The sequence below is a fragment of the Sceloporus occidentalis genome, unplaced genomic scaffold (assembly GCF_023333645.1).
Source record: "Sceloporus occidentalis isolate IW3139 unplaced genomic scaffold, rSceOcc1.0.p SCAF_39, whole genome shotgun sequence".
In the NCBI taxonomy this organism is placed as follows: domain Eukaryota; kingdom Metazoa; phylum Chordata; class Lepidosauria; order Squamata; family Phrynosomatidae; genus Sceloporus; species Sceloporus occidentalis.
In genome coordinates, this window is record NW_028317019.1 from 4,995,024 (window position 1) to 5,016,086 (window position 21,063).

Consider the following 21,063-nt stretch of genomic DNA (forward strand, 5'->3'; position numbering starts at 1 on the left):
AGCTCAGCCACCTGAGCTCAGACTTTACCAGCTGGGTTCGCCATCAGTGAGCAGATAAGGGAACGTTGCTTTGGTCCATGAAAACAATCTTGCTTTGGCCAGGATACCTATCCTTAAGATGGACCACATTGAATGTATGTACCTCAGCTTAAGGACTAGGGAAAGTCTGGGGATTCTGTTGGTTTAATGTCCACCCCCTTCCTTAACAGACTGCCTAGCGGAGCTGACACAACTGGTCTCAGAGCTGCTGCTGGAGTCGCCTAGGCTTTTAATCCTGGACGACCTCAACATCCCCCTCGAGGCCGGTTTAAGGAACCTATCTGGTGCAGCTCGGGAGTCCATGGTCAGCATGACAAACATGGGCCTTTCCCAGATAGTCTCTGAGCCCACTCACTGTGCAGGTCATACTCTCGATATGGTCTTCTGTGTGGAACAGGCACATCCATGGGCGGAGGTAGTCATTATCTCCGCATTGTCATGGACCATGGATCATTTCCTGGTCAAGGTTGGGCTGAAGGCCACTATTCCCCCCATCGGGGTTGGAGGACCTATTAAAATGGTCCGCCCTCGAAGGTTGATGAAACCCACTAGGTTCCCAGAGGCCTTAGAGGGTTTGATGGCTGGTAATGCCTGCGATTCTGTTGAAGCTCTGGTCAATACTTGGAACAATGTTCTTACCAGAGCTATAGACACTATTGCTCCCAAGCGCCCTTTTTCAACCCGCTTCAAATTGCAGTTCATGGTATACTAAAGATCTCAAATTAATGAAGGGGGCTGGACAACGGCTAGAGCGCTTCTGGCAGAAATATGGACTGATACCTGATAAGGGTTTTTCTTAAATCCTATGTAGTAGCAATAGATGCAGCTAAGAAGTCCTTCTACTCTGCATGTACTGCATTTGCAAAGTCTTATCCTGCAGAGCTATTCAGGATGGTAAGGGACTTGGCTCAAATGTCCCCCACCCTCAAGTCTTTGTGAGAACCTACAAAAGTCTGCTCTGATGCTTTTAATAATAACTTTGCAGACAAAATCTCTCAGATAAGAATCAATTTGGACTCTGGCTTTACGACAGAGGCGACAGGAGAAGTATCCAGACCCTCCGCTTATACAGTTCTTCTGGATGCGCCGGGGGTTCAGGAGCCTCCCCTTCCTTCCCTCATTTCTTCCTTTGAGGAAACCAAAATGGAGCCCAAGGTGCAGAGCTGGAAAGTCAGGAAAGGAAGGATCTAGTTTGGAAATATAGCTGTCCCTGTATATTTGTGTTTGTGTGTGTGTGTTTGCCTCTGCTGTTCTTATGGCTGGGAATGGAGCTGAGGACTGAGGACAAAAGAAAGGGTCAGTTTTGGGCAAATGCAGAACTTCTGTGCATCGAAGAGTCCAATGTGTTGAAATAGCAAAGAACTTTATTGAGAACACACAGAAATTCAGTGTTTAAGACAGAACTGCCCACTCCAATACAAACAATACATTAAAACACCAAAACCTAAAACATTACCCTCCAATTCCCACAGTCTATGCTCTGCAGGTAACAAGGACCCTTTGCCATTCCCACAAACTAACCCTTTCTGTTAATACTGGCCTCCAACCTTCTTAGGCCAAAATCCCACAAATTGCAAAAGCTATCCTTCCCATAACTAATAAAGCCAGCTGTAACAAATCCCAACCCCCCATCTGCTTAACCTATACTATGACCCACAATCCCCAGCCAAATATACAACCCAAAGTAATTTTCTATACGATTAGCAGTGAAAACCTAATCTTAACAAAGTATAACTTTAAAACATAAACAGACATATGGACAGACAAACCTTACAAACAATATCACAAGGGCCTTTTTTGGACTGTTGGATTGAAAATGTATTTTTTGTATTCGTTATTGACAAATATAATGTTAGTTCACTACTGAGATTTTTGTGGCTTCTCTCCTGTGTGGACTCTCCGATGATTCACTAGGTATGACTTAGAAGAAAAACATTTCCCACAATGTTGGCATTTGTATGGTTTCTCTCCTGTGTGGATTCTCTGGTGTTTCAATAGGTTTGATTTCAATGAAAAACATTTCCCACAATGCTGGCATTTGCATGGCTTCTCTCCTGTGTGGACTCTCCGATGTTTCACTAGGTCTGACTTTGTAGAAAAACATTTCCCACAATGCTGGCATTTGTATGGCTTCTCTCCTGTGTGGATTCTCTGGTGTTTCAATAGGTTTGATTTCAATGAAAAGCATTTCCCACAATGCTGGCATTTGTATGGCTTCTCTCCTGTGTGGACTCTCTGATGTGTCACTAGGTATGACTTCTGAGGAAAACATTTCCCACAATGCTGGCATTTGTATGGCTTCTCTCCTGTGTGGACTCTCTGATGTCTCACTAGGTCTGACTTTGTAGAAAAACATTTCCCACAATGCTGGCATTTGTATGGCTTCTCTCCTGTGTGGACTCTCTGATGTATCACTAGGTTTGACTTCAAAGAAAAACATTTCCCACAATGTTGGCATTTGTATGGCTTCTCTCCTGTGTGGACTCTCTGATGTATCACTAGGTCTGACTTCTGAGGAAAACATTTCCCACAATGCTGGCATTTGTATGGCTTCTCTCCTGTGTGGACTCTCTGATGTATCACTAGGTTTGACTTCAAAGAAAAACATTTCCCACAATGTTGGCATTTGTATGGCTTCTCTCCTGTGTGGACTCTCTGATGTCTCACTAGGTCTGACTTCTGAGGAAAACATTTCCCACAATGCTGGCATTTATGTGACTTCTTTCCTGTGTGGACTCTCTCATGACTCAAATGTTTTTCTGTAAAGAAGGACAATAACAGATGAGACTGAAAATCATACTTAAGGGAGGAGGGTGTTGCCACATGATTTAGCCCTCATTAACCTCTCCTTATTTGCGATTAAATTAATAAAGTTGCTGTGAGTAACTTAAGTATGGCCCTGCTGCTTATGCCCCTAAACCCATTGAATGGTTGTATCCTTATTCATAGGAGCTAGCAAAAAATGGGGCTGCATGGAGGGAATCAGTGGAAGCAGATAGTCAAAGGACTGTTGAAAAAATATTCCATTAACCATGTGCAAAAATACTTTGATTGACAGGTGGCATCATATCCTGTGAGACTGCCATAGAGTCCTGAGTCAGAGCCCAAGGCATGATGGAAGCTAACTGCAGAGGTCCCTTCATGCTGTTTCGCACCAGGAGATGACTCACAACCAATACAATATACAGCTCACATGCGGATTGGTGTGGATTGGATTGGAGTTGTGTGTATAAGGGATGGTGAAGTTGATGGAAGTCGGAGAGGATTATTTTGTATTATTTTGCAACTCAAAATAGAGAACCTCCAAGGACCTGAATGAAATCTACTGTGTTTGTGACTTATCTTTAAGTGTGGAAAGTGGTCAGTGTATTGCCAATACCTAAATCTAGATATTTGCTTCCATACTCTCCTATGCTATTTTTGAGTTGCATCTGGGAGTGTCACCCTCAGATTGCAGTGTACATTGGCTTGTGAACATGGTCAAAATTCAGAGCCAACAAGGACCTTAGAGGCGGTGTGCTAATCCCTTTTGTCTGAGGTATTTACATCAAAGACCCAATGCATTCAGTTCGGTTTCACGCCATGCTTTCCCCACACATGAAATATGCTAAAGTGATATAAACCTTTCTGAACCCTCAGTTTCTGCCCCCAAGCAACAATTTCAATATAAATATCAGCCCCAACTTGCTGTTCTTTGGTGTCAGTCTAGTTACAGACAGACACTCTTTTTTTTCATGGCTAAGCACCTAAATGCACTCACCAACCCCAATTGTCAAAGGAACTACTGACCTCTTCCCAACCAAATCCTCAGCAATTTGAATAAAGGTCTGGATTGATGACGTGTCACCATTAACAAAGCCTTACATCTATTCACCACTCCCACCTTTGTTACCTAGTTCTTGCATGTGTGTGTAAACACTTATATATTTCAAATGGCTCTGAAGATTTGTTTGATTCAGGACTTGCTATAGCTGAGCTGAGTCCAGGTCACTATTGCCCCAGTAAACCTATTTATTTCTAGTGAGCTAAGTACCAAATTCCCCTAAAAGCATAGCACTTGTGGGTGTCCACCCAGACTCCAGCATTTTGGGTAACAAAGGATGTCTTGAATCAACCATGGAGCTAAGCAAAAGAAACATTAGAGAAAAAGGAGTTTTTGTGTCCCCTTTCCTCCCTTCATAGATGTTACACATAACTGCTAAATGGAACCCCTAAATATGTCTGAAAAGAAGGATTTGAGCTGGTTCTCACCAGTTCACTCAATCCAGTTCTTAAAATCTGTCAGTTTGGTGGCTGCCTCCCAATCCCCAAGGCCTCTCTCCTGGCCCTTCCCAGAAGTCCCTTCCTCTCCGCACAGAACTAGGCGATCCTGGCTTTGCTCCTGCCTTCCCCTCCTGGATCCCAGAGGCCTGATCCCCTTCCTTTTCTCCCTCCGCTCTCCAACCCTGCCTCTTGCCCATCTGCACTGCTTTACCATTTCACCTTCCGCATCTCTTCCCTGCCTTTATGTTTTTCACATTGCCACCATCTCTCTATCACAGACACACACCCACAGAGTGTGATGCACAAAAGGGACACTTTGAGGTCATTTCTTGGCAAGACAATTAATATACGACTAATGCATTAGGGAAGGCAGAAAAAGGGGTCCGGGACCTTGTTTCTGATATTAGTGAGGGTCAAGTGCAAGGGAGAATCCTTAAAACAACCTTAAGACATCTCTAAGACAGGGATGGACTGCTGTAGGGAAGTGGGGTGGTCACATTGGACCCCAGTGGATCTCAGGGGCAACCCCACATTGTGTCGCCTAAAAATATGGCCTAATGTTTTGCCCCTCAATATCCCACAGCATCCCTTTGGGGAAGTGGAGGCCATTTTGCCACTGTTGGGCCCTCTCTGAGCCATTGCAGGGCCAAGGAAGGCTTTTTTCCCACAATGCCTCTCCAGAGTCTCAAAATGCTAGAAGAGGGGCTACAAAAGCCAAGAAACTTGTTCTGGGATGGGCTGAGGACCATTTAGGGGCAAAAAGCATTAATCTCCATGGCTCCTTCCTACAAAATTCCAGAATTGGCAGTTTAGGATTGGATATTTAGAATCCTTACAAAGTGGAGAACAATAGTGCCTCACTAAAACTAGAAATTCCAAGATTCCACAGGAAGTTGTTATGACAAATTACGTGTGAAAGGAAACTAGGAATGGTAGTAGAGCACAAGTTGAACATGTGTCAAGAGTGTGATGCAGCAGCTAAAAAGGCCAATGTGATCCTAGGCTGTATCAATAGGAGTATAGTGTCAAGATCAAGGGAAGTAATAGTGCTACTCTATTCTGTTTTGGTCAGGGCTCACTTCCAATAATCCTGTGTCCAGTTCTGGGCACCACAATTCAAATAGATGTTGAGAAGCTGGAGCATGTCCAGAGGAGGGAAACCAAAATGGTCAACGGTCTGGAAACCATGCTCTCTGAGGAACGACTTAGGGAGCTGGGTATGTTTAGCTGGGAGAAGAGAAGGTTAAGAGTGGATATGACAGCCCTGTTCAAATATTTGAAGAGATGTCATATTCTGGATGGAGCAGGCTTGCTTTCTGCTACTCCAGAGAAAAGGACATGGAACAATGGATGCAAGCCACAGGGACAAGAGATTCCACTTAAACTTTAGGAGGAACTTCCTGAGAGTAAGAGCTCTTCAACAGTGGAATATACTCCCTCAGAGTTTGGTGGAGTCTCTTTCTTTGGAGGTCTTTAAACAGAGGCTGGATAGCCATCTCTTGGGGGTGCTTTGAATGTCTATTCCTGCATGGCAGAAGATTGAACCAGATGGTCCTTGTGGTCTATTTCAACTCTTTGATTCTATAATTCTAAAGTGGAATCATAGCGCTCTGACAGTAAATTATGAAAGGACCCTCAGTCTTCAGAGGAAGGGCAATGGATTCAGGTTCCTTACCCACAGAGGCCACATTCTCGTAATTCTCCATCATTACAGTACTATACATAAGTTTCTGCTTTTTTGTCAACAGTTTCCATTCCTCCTCAGTGAAATATACTGCCACATCCGCAAAGGTCACCTGCAACAGAAAATAGATCTTATCCAGAGAGTGACTAAACAAAAGGGGAGGAAAGCACATAGTGCATTGCAATTATTTTTTCAACAATTCACAATTTAGTCCAGGAAATAAACTTTACATTCTGCAAACAAACAAAAAGCTACAGCCTTTGAGATCCAGTTTGTCTCTAATCCTTTCAATGTAATATATAATATAATAAACAATATAATTTAGGCCATTTCTGGAATATTATACATTGATTAAGATACTGACTATCCCAACATGTATATTAGATACAGTCACCAATGAATTATAGTTCATTTAGTCATATCTCACCTAATTTCAGAGGCAAATTTCACTTTAAAAAAAACAGTTCTGGGGAGTATTCTGGGCTTCCATATCCCCCAGCATTTCACAGATTGGGAAAGCAAGACTCATGTGAAAAAGCAACATCAAAATGGGGTCAAGATAGCCAAAGTTGTTAATGATAAAGATCACACAAGCGAGGAAAGGTACAGCAGTTTGCTTTTGCCTCTGACTCCTGGCAAGGGCAAGACCCTGCTCCCTTCTCTCCTCCCCTCTTTTGAATTGATGGGATGCACACTCTTTTGAACTTGAAACACATTTTGCAGCAACTGAACTGACCTGAGGCGAAGGGGGAAAGTGGAAGGAGGAGAGTGAAATAGGACATTTTCAAAGCCCCTGAAAAAATGAGGTGACAGAGGAATAACCAGGACATTCTCTGCCAAACTGGGACAGTATGTTCTCTGCTTGCTTCATGAGCCGGCCCAGACACAGATGAAAGTAATAGTCAGGATGGCAACTTACCAAAGAGTTGTTGTTCCTTGGCAGCCTCTTTCTGTTGGAGCCCAGCTCCCTCTGCTTGGCCTTTGCGTCGGCCATCAGGTGGGCGAGGGGTCTTGGTGGCCCTGCACTTTGGTCACTTCCAGCAAAGGATACCCCAAAGCCGTGTACAAGGGGTCCAAGATGAAGTTCCTGAGAAAAGAGACCAGGATTAGGCTTGGTTTGGCTAGAAACCCTGCAGCACTCAAAGTCACTGAGATCAGCATCCTGCTGGTGACATACGCAGGTGACTAATGTCTCCTTTGGTCCAATGCAGAGGTGGGCATCCCCTTCCTCCCTCTGCACCAAACAAAGCCCCCTGGAACTAGCATAGACTCACTGCAGCTCCCCTACACAACAGTTACTCCATGCCTTGTGAGAGTGGCTGGGGATCAGGGAATAGGGAATTGGAAAAGGTCCTGACTATGTCCTAATAGCTAGATGTGAAATGAGTGCATTATCTCCTGCAGAGGTCCCCAGTGGCCCTCAGAGGAAGATTTCTTCATTTTGCTTCTGACTACAGAAACACAGCTGGATGTTTCTCTAATGCCTCACACCCAACAGTCTCACTAGGCATAGAATGGCCATGAGGGATGGCTTCCACAACTCTATGGTAGGACCTGGATCAGTGAATGGCCAGTTGTAGCCTGATTCCACCTGGAGAAACAATGGAGCATAGAGGGTTCTGCTGGGTCAGGCTGTCTGGCCTGGGTCTACGGCTGGCCATTCACTAGGGAGGCCTCCGGTCAAGAAGGGCAGGAAAGGAGCTCTCTCTTCCCAGGTTGTTCCCCTTCCATGGGATCCAGCCTTTCTCCCAGGATCAGGGGGCACCAGAGGATTGAGCTGATGGGAAGGGAGCACCCAATTCCCATGGCAAACTCCTGTATGCAGAGAAGTCACAATTCTGAGAGTGTCTCTGCCCATGTGGAGAGTGCCCATTTTCCACACTGTTGCCTGTCCATCTTGTCTTGGGAATATCCTGATCTAGCCACATGCAGACTAAATCCTAGCCTGTATCCTATGCCTAGTCCTGATCAGAGTAGAATCACTGAATCAATTGGATTTATCTATATGTTGACTCACCAGTCACTTATAGGTTCAGTGGGTCTGCTCTCTGGGGTTAACTAACAGGATAAAGGACTCCTCAGATTTTTTAATGCAGGGATGCAAATTTTTAATGCTATTTCATCATCACTGATGAGAATTTGACTTCTCTTTCACAAAGAGGAGGAGGGGGAGGACCTGCTTTATGTCCCAGGTGGAGAAGCTCTAGCTCTTGGGCTGGATGATACATGATTTACTTTACAGATCAAATCCACGCCCTCCCATCATCATGGCCCCCTCCCCATTTAGACACTGGTCAAAATAATTATTTTATTTTTGCATATGAGACTATTTCTCTAAGCTTAACTGCTGTGTTTGTCTATGTCAGTCATAGCAGGATCAAGAAGTGTGTACTTGCTCCCTCTGCTTGCTAAAGCCACATAGAAATTGAGGCATGTACATTTGTGTGCATTGTTTCGGAATGGATCTATTGTCAAAATCACAATTTCTTCACTTTTCCTTGTATATTTTTTTAAAAGATGCACACTACTGAATGTGTTGCACTTGATATAACAAAAATCTATAAATGTATAGTTTATAAATGAACATTGCACCCTGAATTATACTCATTTTGGGGAAGTGAAGACATATGTAAATTCTTTTTATAAACGAAAGAAGTCATGCCAGACAAACCTGATCTCTTTTTTTGATAAGATTACCAACTTGTTAGATGAAGGGAATGCTGTGGATATAGTATATCTTGATTTCAGTAAGGCCTTTGACAAAGTTCCCCATGATATTCTTGCAAACAAGCTTGTGAAATGTGGACTAGACAAGGCAACTGTCACATGGATTTGTAATTGGTTGACCGGCCGAACCGAAAGGGTGCTCAACAATGGCTCCTTTTCATCCTGGAGAGAAATGACCAGTGGGGTCCCACAGGGCTCTGTCTTGGGCCCAGTGTTATTCAACATCTTTATCAATGACCTGGATGACAGAATTGGGGGCATACTTATCAAATTTGCAGATGACACAAAATTAGGAGGAGTAGCTAATACTCCAGAGGACAGGATCAAGATTCAAAATGATCTGAACAGACTAGAAAACTGGGCCATAGCTAACAAAATGAAATTCAACACGGAGAAATGTAAGGTACTGCACTTAGGGCAGAAAAACGAAAAGCACAGATATAGGATGGAGGACACCTGGCTGAATGAAACTACATGTGAAAGGGTAGTAGACCATAAGTTGAACATGAGTCAACAGTGCAATGCGGCAGCTAACAAGGCCAATGCGATATTAGGCTGCATCAATAGAAGTATAGTGTCTAGATCAAAGGAAGTCATAGTGCCACTATATTCTGCTCTGGTCAGGCCCCACCTGGAATATTGTGTCCAGCTCTGGGCACCACAATTCAAAAAAGGACATTGAGAAACTGGAGTGTGTCCAAAGGAGGGTGACTAAAATGGTGAAAGGTCTGGAAACCTTGCCCTATGAGGAACGACTCAGGGAGCTGAGGATGTTTAGCCTGGAGAAAAGACGGTTAAGAGGTGATATGATAGCCCTGTTCAAATATTTAAAGGGATGTCATATTGAGGAGGGAGCAAGCTTGTTTTCTGCTGCTCCAGAGACTAGGACCCGGAGCAATGGATGCAAACTGCAGGAAAAAAGATTCCACCTCAACATTAGGAGGAACTTCCTGACAGTAAGGGCTGTTCGACACTGGAACACACTTCCTCGGAGTGTAGTGGAGTCTCCTTCCTTGGAGGTCTTCAAGCAGAGGCTGGATGGCCATCTGTCGGGGATGCTTTGATTGTGATTTCCTGCATGGCAGGGGGTTGGACTGAATGGCCCTTGTGGTCTCTTCCAACTCTACGATTCTATGATTCTAATATGTCACAAAGTTCTAGTGAACACAACATACAAACACAGTCCCCATAAAAAGGAATCACTGGCGCACTGTGTGTCTGGGTCTGGATATCTCACTTCCACCTTCTGGGAAGACAATGCTGCTAGAGACGGAATTTGGGGCTTTATGCCTGCAAAGCCTGGGCTCAGTCTCTCAGCTACAGCCCTTCCACACAATCCTGGACTGAACCATTTAAACAAAGGTCATCTTTCAGCTCCAGGAATAAAAGCCTACCTTCACTACAAAGACACTGACTTCTTCAGCCCCAGAAAGGCCTCTTCTGCAGTCCTTTATGGCCGGAGCTTCCCTGGGTCAGAGGCCGTCTCCTCAGCCGTAGAGAAGGGTTGCTCTGAGTGCGAAGGAGGAGGAGGTCCAAGGGCTGAGGGAGGGAAGGCAATGGGAAAAGGTCAGTGCCAATGGCCATGGAGGGCAGAAGGTGACAATGCCTAGGAAACTCCTCTGAGTCCCAGCCATTCTAGGAATGAGTGGCAGGAGTGAGTCCAGGGGGCTGAGGGCGTCTCCTTTCCCAAAGGGGGAGGCAAGAACGGAAGGACCCTCCCCAGCTAGGGCCCAAAGGGAGGGTCTCTTTCCCAACTCTCTCTCCCAGCCCTCAAATCCCAGCCTCCCCACTGGCCCTGAGTCCCTGCCTCTTCTTCCTCAGAGCCCCCCACAGGCCCCTTCCTTCCTTCCTTCCCCCCAAAATGGAGGGGCAGAGGCACAAAGGAACACACTTCTTTCCTTTTGGCCCAAGGAGCCTGGCCTCCTTCTGACTCTGGAGCCTCAGGAGAGAAAGAGAGGCCTCTGTTCAACTGAGGCCTCAGAGAAGGTTCCGGAACATTATTCCCCACAGTCACAAGCAGCAGAAAATGGCCTCCGGAACACAAAATGGCCAGGGATGGTGGAAGGGACTGGGATTCCAACCAATCAGTTCTAGGGACAGTGGGAGGGACTGGGATTCTAGAACACAAAATGGCCACCAGAACACAAAATGGCCACTGGGATACAAAATGGCTGCCCCTTCCTCATCGCTTGGCAGTTGGCAGTCTGAGGCCTTCAGGGAATCCAAATTGGTGGATGAAAGGGCCCCAAAGTCGGAAGGGATCCCAAATAGGATTTCCAAACCTTAACAACACCTAGACATTTTCCTGATGCTATTGAAAGTGAAACTGATCCCCTCCTTAATTACAATCAATAGTGAAGGATGTTAATCCTAATATTAAGAGTGCCCATCGTCCGCAACCCAGCTCAGGTCTTGACCACTCAGGGAGGCCAGTCCAGCTGCAGGTGGCCCTCTGTCCGTCCGTCTGTCCTCCTTTCCTTCTGCATTCCTCCTCTTTTCCCCAGCATCAGCCCCTTTCCCAAGAAGACTGCATCTGCACTATAGAAATAAAGCACTTTGACACCGCTTTAACCGCTCAGTGCTATGGAATCCTGGGATTTTATCTTTGGACACTTAGCCTTCTCTGCCAGAGAGCTCTCATGCCACAACAAACTACAGATCCCAGGATTCCATAGGATGGAGCCAGGAGAGTTAAAGTGGTTTCTAACCAGATGATTTCTGTAGTGCAGATAGAGCCCAAGTCAGCTGTAAAAGGATAGAAGCAACCAAGTGAAATTTTTATTCTGTTAAAAATGGTTTTACTTTTTTAAAATATAAGCAGTTTGTTTTTCTGTCTAATCCTTATTCTTCTAGTTGTTGTTTCTTTGTATGTTGGTTTGTTTCATTCTTGGTAATATGAGTTATTCTGGTCGGTCTCCTTCCTTCTTGCCTGAAAGTCTATTAATAAGAAAACTGGGGAGTCTTTTTAAACTTTCCAGAGGAGCCACTTTTGGCCTCGTTTGGGGGACTAACCTCCTCTTAGAAGCCAAAGCCCTATGTTTCTGAATAATAATAATAAGGCTTGTATTAAAACTATCCACCCCATTTCTGATCCCTTTTAACACCCATGTTCCCCAGAAGAAGCAGAGCTTTGTAATAAGAAAACCCTCTCAGAAAAGAGACACAAAAGTCACACAAAGAGACACACTTCCTTCCTTTTGGCCCAAGGAGCCTGGCCTCCTTCTGACTCTGGAGCCTCAGGAGAGAAAGAGAAGCCTCTGTTCAACTGAGGCCTCAGAGAAGGCTCTGGAACATTATTCCCAACAGTCACAAGCAGCAGAAAATGGCCACCAGAACACAAAATGGCTGGTAGAATACAAAATGGCTGCCAGAACACAAAATGGCCACCAGAACACAAAATGGCTGCTAGAAGACAAAATGGCTACCAGAACACAAAATGTTTGCTGTACCACAAAATGGCTGCCAGAACACAAATTGGCTGCCAGAACACAAAATGGTCACTGGAACACAAAATGGCCGCTGGGACAAAAAATGGCTACTTCTGTCTGAGCGCTTGGCAGTTGTCAGTTGGAGGCCTTCAGGAGAGAGAGAGAGACTGAGGGAAGAGTGGAAGGAGGTCCTGGAGGGAGGGGGCCTTGGGAGATGGGGAGCCTTCCTGAGATATTTGGGGTTCGCTTCCTAACAAAGGGGTTTCTGGCCTCATAAAGGATTTGGGGCAAACTGGATCTGAAAGGCATTAGTAGCCTTTTCTCTTGCCAGTGGGATTTACAGTGTATTTCCTGGACTTGATCTCCCAGCATCCACATGGCCAGAGAGAGGAGGGGTCCTGCCTTGCAGTAAGGCCCCTCCAATCCTTCTGAACCAAGGACTACAACTCCCACATCTTCTTTCTTTCTTTCTTTCTTTCTTTCTTTCTTTCTTTCTTTCTCCCTAGCTACCTTGTGTTAGTGGTGTTACTGGACTTGTTGTCGTTGTGTGCCTCCAAGTTGTTCCTGACATATGCTGACCCTAAGGGAAGCTCTTCGCAGGCTTTTATTGGCAAGATTTGTCCAGAAGTGGTTTTGTAAGTGCCTCTCTCTGAGGCTGAGAGAGTGTAACTTGCCTAAGGTCATTCAGTGGGTTTCCGTGGCTAAGAAGGCATTCGAACCCTGGGCTCCAGGGTCATAGTCCAATACTCCAGCCACTAAACCATGTTGGCTCTTTCTTGAGGCTTTGTCGTTTTTTGTGGAGTGGCTCTAAGTCATTGTCGACTTCTGGGGAGCCTCTCCTGGGGTTTTCTTGGCAAGAGCTGTTCAGAGGAGGTTTGCCATTGCCTTCCCTGAGGCTGAGAGAGTGTGACTTCTTGCCCAATGGACCCAGCTGGTTTCATGGAGGAGTGAGGCACTGGACTCTGGCCTCCAGAGTTCTAACCCAACACATAAACCACTGCACCACACTGTCTCCCATTCCCATGTACAACCTGAGAAATAACTGCAGGTTTTTTTCTTCATGTGTATCTTCAAGTCACTTCTAATTTATGGCAACCCTAAGGCAACCTTATCATGAGGTTTCTTTGGCAGGTTTCTTCATAGAGGGGTTGCCATTGCCATTCTCTGAGGCTGAGAAAGTGTGACTTCCCAAGGGCCGCCTAAGTCCAAAACACACTGCAGCAATAATCCAATCTGAGATTGCTTTAACTGCCCTAGCTGAGGTCAGTGCTAAGGAATTCTGGGAAATTTAGTTTTCTGAGACATTGAGCCTTCTCTGTCAGAGAGCTCTGGTGCCACAATAAACTCCAGTTCCCAGGATTCCCTAGCACTGGGCCAGGGAAGTTAAAGCGCTCTCAGACTGGACTATTGCTGCCATGTGTTTTGGACCTTACTTGGCCGCAAACTGTCCATAGCCTGCAATGCATCTCCTAATTCTGTTGGCAGTCCCTCCCTCCCAACACTTTCTCATTTACCCCAAAACCAGAGCAAAGCTGGCAGATGGAAAGAGGTTTTAAAGCAGCATTTAAATCTGCACTATTTGTTTTTAAAAGACTAAATGTCCCAAATGCTATTATCAGTTTTGTAGCTATTATTACAGAAAGACGTAGAGTGCAAACTCCTTAAGTACCTTTATTTTTTGGAGTGAGATGGGCTTTTCCAACTGACTCACTGTGATGATCTCCGGTGGTCCAAGCAGCCAAACTGTGGCCCTGGAATAATAATAATAATAATAATAATAATAATAATAATAATAATAATAATTTTATACCCTTCTCTTCAGCCAAAAGGCTATCAGAGTGGCTTACAAACTGTTAATTAGACATTTAGACATTATGGCTCTTAGCCGAGCAGACCCTTAACTTCCTTAAATCTCGCTGCCATCATCCAGCAAATTATAAAAGGGTTTCCCTTAACCTACACTGGGACCAGTTAAGGAACCTTATTTCTACTTCTTTACTGATCTTCCCAAGCATCAACTGAGCCAAGACACGTGTAAAAGGAGCGCTGAGTAGTAGATACTCCAAGGAGGTATTTACTATAGATAACAAAATATAACTGAAATATAAGCCATACAAGATATTAAGAATCTTGCAGGTTACAATATTTGTAAGTATATAATATACAATTCACACAAGCTATTAAAATAATAAATAGACCTAAACATCCAGTTCTGAGACTAACTTCCAAGATCCGCTCTTTAACTCTCTCTCTCTCGATCTCCAACCGACACAATTCCCCCAACTGTCTCTTGGTCTCTCAGGCCTTATATCTCCTTCTCACGGAAGCTTCCAGAAGAACCTTTATCTTGCTCTCTGATTGGTCAAGAGAGCCTTCCGTAGCAGTGATGTCATTCTGCATTTGCATAAACCTTCCTTTTCTGCCTGAAGAAGACCTCCAATGACTGGAGCCCAGTCATTACATTTGCCCAAGGCAAGACTTGCACCTATTTTCCAATGTTGTTCTTGGGGTCTGTCTTCCAGTTGTTTCCAGGTCTTATGGTGACTTTATGGGAGTCTCTGAAGGGGTTTTCTTGGCAGGTTTCTTCAGAGTGGGTTTCCCATGGCCATCCTCTGAGGCTGAGAGAGTGTGACTTGCCCAAGGCTTCAGTGGTTTTGAAGCCTTTTTGCTTTATCTTCTAGAAGGAAGCTGAGGTGTTGCTTCTTGCATTGAAGAATGAGAGGAACCTTCTGGCATCCAAAAGGCTAACATTCTCTGGAGTTATGTCTGATAATATGAATATATAGGATTGCAATCCCTGTTCGTTTATTAAAAGGTTTATAGTGCACCCCATATCATAGAATCTCATAGCTATGTCCCTTAATAGCAGTTAACCAAATTAAACAGTATATAAAACAAAAACATGGAACAAGCTAGACAAGAGGCCTCCAGGCTCCACCTGGCTCTTTTGCATTGGTGGCGGCGGTGGAGCTGCGGCTGTGAGGAGGCCAAGCCTCAGACACCTCTCCGCCGTCGCCGCCGGCAACTCCTGTGGTGGTCATGGTGACGGCGGAGAGGAGGCCAAGGAGAATGCCAGAGGCGTCCTCTCCGCCGCCGCCTTTGCGTGAGGGCCAGGTGCTGGGCTGGAGTCTTCTTGGCCTCCAACACCCAAACCTGGCCCTTTTGTGCTTGTGGTGGTAGCGAGGAGGCTGAGGAGGCATCTGGTGTTGCTGCTCTGCCACCTCGGGCTCCTCGTTGCCAAGGCCAGGGGAAAGGCGAGGTGTTTCTCCTGGAGGCCAAGTGTGCTGGCAGTGGAGCGAAGGCCGAGGAGTACTGCCAGAGGCCTCTTCGGCCCCCTCTCCACTGCCGCCATGGCGCAAGGGCCATATGGGGCTATTTGAGGCCAAGAGGCTTCTGGGTCACCACCCAGCCCTTCAGCGGTCATGACAGTGGAGGCGTGCAGGCCGAGGTGGAGAGGAGGCCTCTGGCGCTGATCCTCTGCCTCCTCTTCGCTGCCACCGCAGCAATCACTGCCACCTCCACAGAAGGGCCGGATGGTGGGCTGGAGCCCTCTTGGCCTCCAACATCCCCACGCGGCCTTTCCCCCGACCGTGGCGGTGAGGAGGGAAAAAGTTGGGGAGGGGAGGAGAGGAGAGGGACTTTTGTCCCCAATGTTGGCACGTGTGGATTTGAGCATACGCGGATTTTGGTATACGCCGGGGGGCGGAACGCATCCCCCACGTATACCAGGGCCCCACTATATTTGCAAGCAAAGGAGGGCCAAGAGAGCCCTGGAGAGCCTTGCCTTGGGGTGGTTCTGGATCTCTGGTGCCTAACAAACTACAAATCCCAGGATTCCTCAGGATGGAGCCAGGAGAGTTAACACAGTTTCGAACTGGAATATTTCTGCAGTGCAGACACAGCCTGAGCTGGTTGTAAAAGGGTAGAAGCGCCCAAGTCTGGTTTTTTTCCTCTCTTAATAATGCTTTTACTTTCAAAAACTAAGCGCTTTGTTTTGTTATTTTTGTTGTTGTTTGTTTGTTTCATTCTCAGTAATATGAGATGGTCTGGTTTGTCAACTTCATTCATGCATTAAAATCTCTTAATAATAAAACTGAAGAGACTTTTAAAACCTCCCAGAGGAGCTACTTTTAGCCTTTTGGCGGGGGGGGGGGGGGATCCTCCTCTTAGAAGCCAAAGCCTGATGTTATGAAGAATAATAATGATGCTTGTATTAAAACTATCCTCTCCATTTCTGATCCCTTTTAAAACCCATGTTCCCCAGAAGGAGCAGAGCTGTGTCTATTTGAAAAGACACACAAAACACACAAAAATAAACACACTTCCTTCCTTTTGGCCCAAGGAGCCTGGCTTCCTTATCTCTCTAAAGCCTCAGGAGAGAAAGAGAGGCCTCTGTTCAACTGAGGCCTCAGAGAAGGTTCTGGAACATTATTCACCACAGTCACAAGCAGCACAAAATGGCCACCAGAACACAAGGAGGCAGGGACTGGGATTCCAGCCAATCAGAGCCAGGGACACAAAATGGCTGCCAGAAAACAAAATGGCCTCTGGAACAGAAAATGTGAGTCTGGGGCAGGGGGTGGGGTCTTCCAGGTCCTCTGCCCCCATTGGCCAGCCTCAAGAAGAGGAGGAGCTTCTGCTTCTCTATTTAGCTCTGCGTGCGGAAAAGTGACCGAGGAGAGAAGCAGAGTGTCAGAGGGAGAAAGAGACAGATAGAGAGACAGGAAGGAAGGAGGAGAGAGGAGTAGAGTGTAAGAGAGATAAAGAGACAGACAGGAAGGGAGGAAGGAAGGAAGGAAGGAGAGAGGAGCAGAGTGTAAGAGAGAGAAAGAGACAGACAGAGAGGGAGGAAGGAAGGAAGGAAGGAAGGAGAGAGAAGCAGAGTGTCAGAGGGAGAAAGAGACAGATAGAGAGACAGGAAGGAAGGAGGAGAGAGGAGTAGAGTGTAAGAGAGATAAAGAGACAGACAGGAAGGGAGGAAGGAAGGAAGGAAGGAGAGAGGAGCAGAGTGTAAGAGAGAGAAAGAGACAGACAGAGAGGGAGGAAGGAAGGAAGGAAGGAAGGAAGGAAGGAAGGAAGGAAGGAGAGAGGAGCAGAGTGTCAGAGGGAGAAAGAGACAGATAGAGAGACAGGAAGGAGGAGAGAGGAGTAGAGTGTAAGAGAGATAAAGAGACAGACAGGAAGGGAGGAAGGAAGGAAGGAAGGAGAAAGGAGCAGAGTGTAAGAGAGAGAAAGAGACAGACAGAGAGGGAGGAAGGAAGGGAGGAAGGAGTGAGGAGCAGAGTGTCAGAGGGAGAAAGAGACAGACAGAGAGGGAGGAAGGAAAGAAGGAAGGAGAGAGGAGCAGAGTGTCAGAGGGAGAAAGAGACAGACAGGAAGGGAGGAAGGAGTGAGGGGAGTGAAGCGACAGCAGAGGGACACGGCCTGGAACCACTAGGCTTCACTGATGCACTGAGGTCTGTCTGGGCCTGGCTTGGGTCTACTGCTGCTGCTTTCCTTTGGCCACTGCCATTAAGGAGGGGAGGAAGGAGGCCCAGCAGTCCTTCTAGGCATGGGCCACTCTCTCTGAAGTCCCAAAGGGGATTCCAGTGCTTTTAATGGTGACGCTCATGCTGTAGCAAAGATGATGATGATGATTTTATCAGGCCTAGGGGGGAGGATAGAGCTGCTGCCAGACCTTAATCATCATTAATGCCACCTTCCTGTGCCTTCTTGCTTTGCACCACTGTAATGGCCATGGCTCAGTGGTATGGAACTCTGGGAATGTTCTTTTGGTTTGGCATTTTAGGTGTTGTTAAGGTTTGGAAATACTGTTTGAGGACCCTTCCGACTTTGGGGCCCTTTCCTCCTCCATTATGGCTTCCCTGAAGGCCTCAAACTGCCAAGTGCCAAGCGCTGAGACAGAGGTGGCCATTTTGTGCTGCTTGTGACTGTGGGGAATAATGTTCCAGAACCTTCTCTGAGGCCTCAGTTGAACAGAGGCTTCTCTTTCTCTCCTGAGGCTCCAGAGTCAGAAGGAGGCCAGGCTCCTTGGGCCAAAAGGAAGGAAGTGTGTCTCTTTGTGTGTCTTTTGTGTCTCATTTCTGAGAGGGTTTTCTTATTACACAGCTCTGATCCTTCTGGGGAACATGGGTTTTAAAAAGGATCAGAAATGGGGAGGATACTTTTAATATAAGTGTTATTATTATTCTTCACAAACATGGGGCTTTGGCTTCTAAGAGGAGGCTTCTTCCCCAAAAAAGGCCAAAAGTGGCTCCTTTGGGAGGTTTTAAAAGTCTCCCCAGTTTCCTTATTAATAGATTTTGAGGCAAGAAGGAAGGAGACAGACCAGAATAACTCATATTACCAAGAATGAAACAAACAAAAAGAAAAACAAACAAGAACAACAGAAATAATGATTAGACAGAAAAACAAACTGCTTATATTTTAAAAAAGCAAAACCATTTTTTACAGGATAAAAATTTGACTTGGGTGCCTCTATTCTTTTACAACCAACTTAGGCTCTATCTGCACTGCAGAAATAATCTCGAATAATTTCAAAACTGCTTTAACTCTCCTGGTTCCATCCTATGGAATCCTGGGATTTGTAGTTTGTTGTGGCATGAGAGCTCTCTGGCAGAGAAGGCTAATGTCCCAAAGGTAAAATCCCAGGATTCCATAGCACCGAGCAGTTAAAAAGGTGTCAAAGTGTCTTATTTCTAAGTGCGGATGCAGCCTTCTTGGGAAAGGGGCTGATGCTGGGGAAAAGAGGAGGAATGCAGAAGGAAAGGAGGACGGACGGAGGGCCACCTGCAGCTGGACTGGCCTCCCTGAGCGGTCAAGACCTGAGCTGGGTTGTGGACAATGGGCACTCTTAATATCAATATTAATATCTTTCACTATTGATTGTAATTAAGGAGGGGATCAGATTCCTCCTTTCAATAGCATCAGGAAAATGTTTAGGTGTTGTTAAGTTTGCAAATCCTGTTTGGGGTCCCTTCCGACTTTAGGGCCCTTTCATTTTGGGTTCCCTGAAGGCTGCCCACTGCCAAGCACTGAGGCAGAGGGAGCCATTTTGTGTCCTGGCGGCCATTTTGTGTCCCGGTGGACTTTTTCGTTTCTGTCAGCCATTTTGTGTTCTGGTGGACATTTTGTGCTGCTTGTGAATGTGGGGAATAATGTTCCGGAACATTCACTGAAGCCTCAGTTGAACATGTCAGGGAATGACATGGATGTGGCCACTAGGTGGAGCTGTTGTGCAAGTTATATATATACAGCTCTAGTGGCAGTTATATGTGTCAACATTCGAACAGTGCATCATCGGAATGTTGATGCAACTGTCAACTGTCCTTCCTAACTGTCACTGAGAGACAGAGTGAGACAGTTGGTGTGTGAGAGCAACTGCCTCTCTGTGGATGGTGTTACTGTGGCTGCGTCACAGGTTGTGTTATTGTTGTTGGTTGGTGTAAATAGTGTGTATTAGAGACGGTTGTCCAATACACTGTGTGTATATATATATATATATATATATATTGTAAATATTGCAAACGATGATTAAAGTCCTCATGAAGAGTGAAGGCTTATTCTGTGGTTATTTCTCAAGCCTGGAGCTCATGTCCGTTTGCAGTGGTGAAGGAATATTTCCTTCTTGACCAGAATACCTTTGCAGACATCTCCACAGATTCCTTCTCCCTGGCGTCCTGTCGATGTGGTTCAACTCAGCAAGTGGTCGTGGTGGACAAAGCACGTCTTTCCACACGCCCCAACAGAACAGAGGTTCCTCTTTCTCTGTCTGAGACTCCAGAGCGAGAAGAAGGCCAGGTTCCTTGGGCCAAAAAGAGGGTTGTGTGTCCCTTTGTGCCTCTGACCCTCCATTTTGGGGGGAAGGAAGGAAGGAAGGAAGGAAGGAAGGAAGGAAGGAAGGAAGGAAGGGGCCTGTGGGGGTCTGAGGAAGGGAGGCAGGACCAGTGGAGAGGCTGGGCTTTGGGGGCTGAGAGAGAGAGAGGTGGGGAAAGAGACCCTCCCTTTGGGCCCTAGCTGGGGAGGGTCCACCGGTCCTTGCCTCCCCCTTTGGGAAAGGAGACCCCCTCAGCCCCTGGACTAACTCCTGACACTCATTCCTAGGGCTGGGACTCAGAGGAGTTTCCTAGGCATTGTCACCTTCTGCCCTCCATGGCCATTGGCACTGACCTTTTCCCATTGCCTTCCCTCCCTCAGCCCTGTGGACCTCCTCCTCCTTCGCATTCAGAGCAACCCTTCTCTACGGATGAGGAGACGGCCTCTGACCCAGGGAAGCTCCAGCCATAAAGGACTGCAGGAGAGGTCTTTCTGGGGCTCCAGGAATCAGGGTCTTTGTACTGAAGGTAGGCCTTTATTCCTGGAGCTGAAAGAGGACCTTTGTTTAAATGTTTCAGTCCAGGATTGTGTGGAAGGGCTGCAGCTGAGAGACTGAGCCCATGCTTTGCAGGAATAAAGCCCCAAATTTGCTCTCTAACAGCATTGTCTTCCCAGAAGGTGGAAGGGAGATTTCCAGACCTCAGAAACACAGTGCACAAGTGAGTCCTTTTTATGGGAACTGTGTGTGTATGTGTTGTTTACTAGAACTTTGTGAGATATTAGTTTCACTGGGTTTATAAAATGAATTTATATACGTCTTCACTTACCCCAAAGGAGCATAATCCAGGGTGCAATATTCAAGTCATAAACCTATACATTTATAGATATTTGTTATATCAAGTGCAACGTATTCAGCAGTTTGCATCTTTTTAAAAAATATTCAAGGAAAAATGAAGAAATTGTGATTTTAACAATAGATCCATTCAGAAACAATGCAAACAAATGTATATGCCTCAATTTCTATGTGGCTTTAGCAAGAAGAGGGAGGAGGTTCATACTTCATGCTCCTGCTATGACTGACATAGGAAACACAGCAGTTAAGCTTAG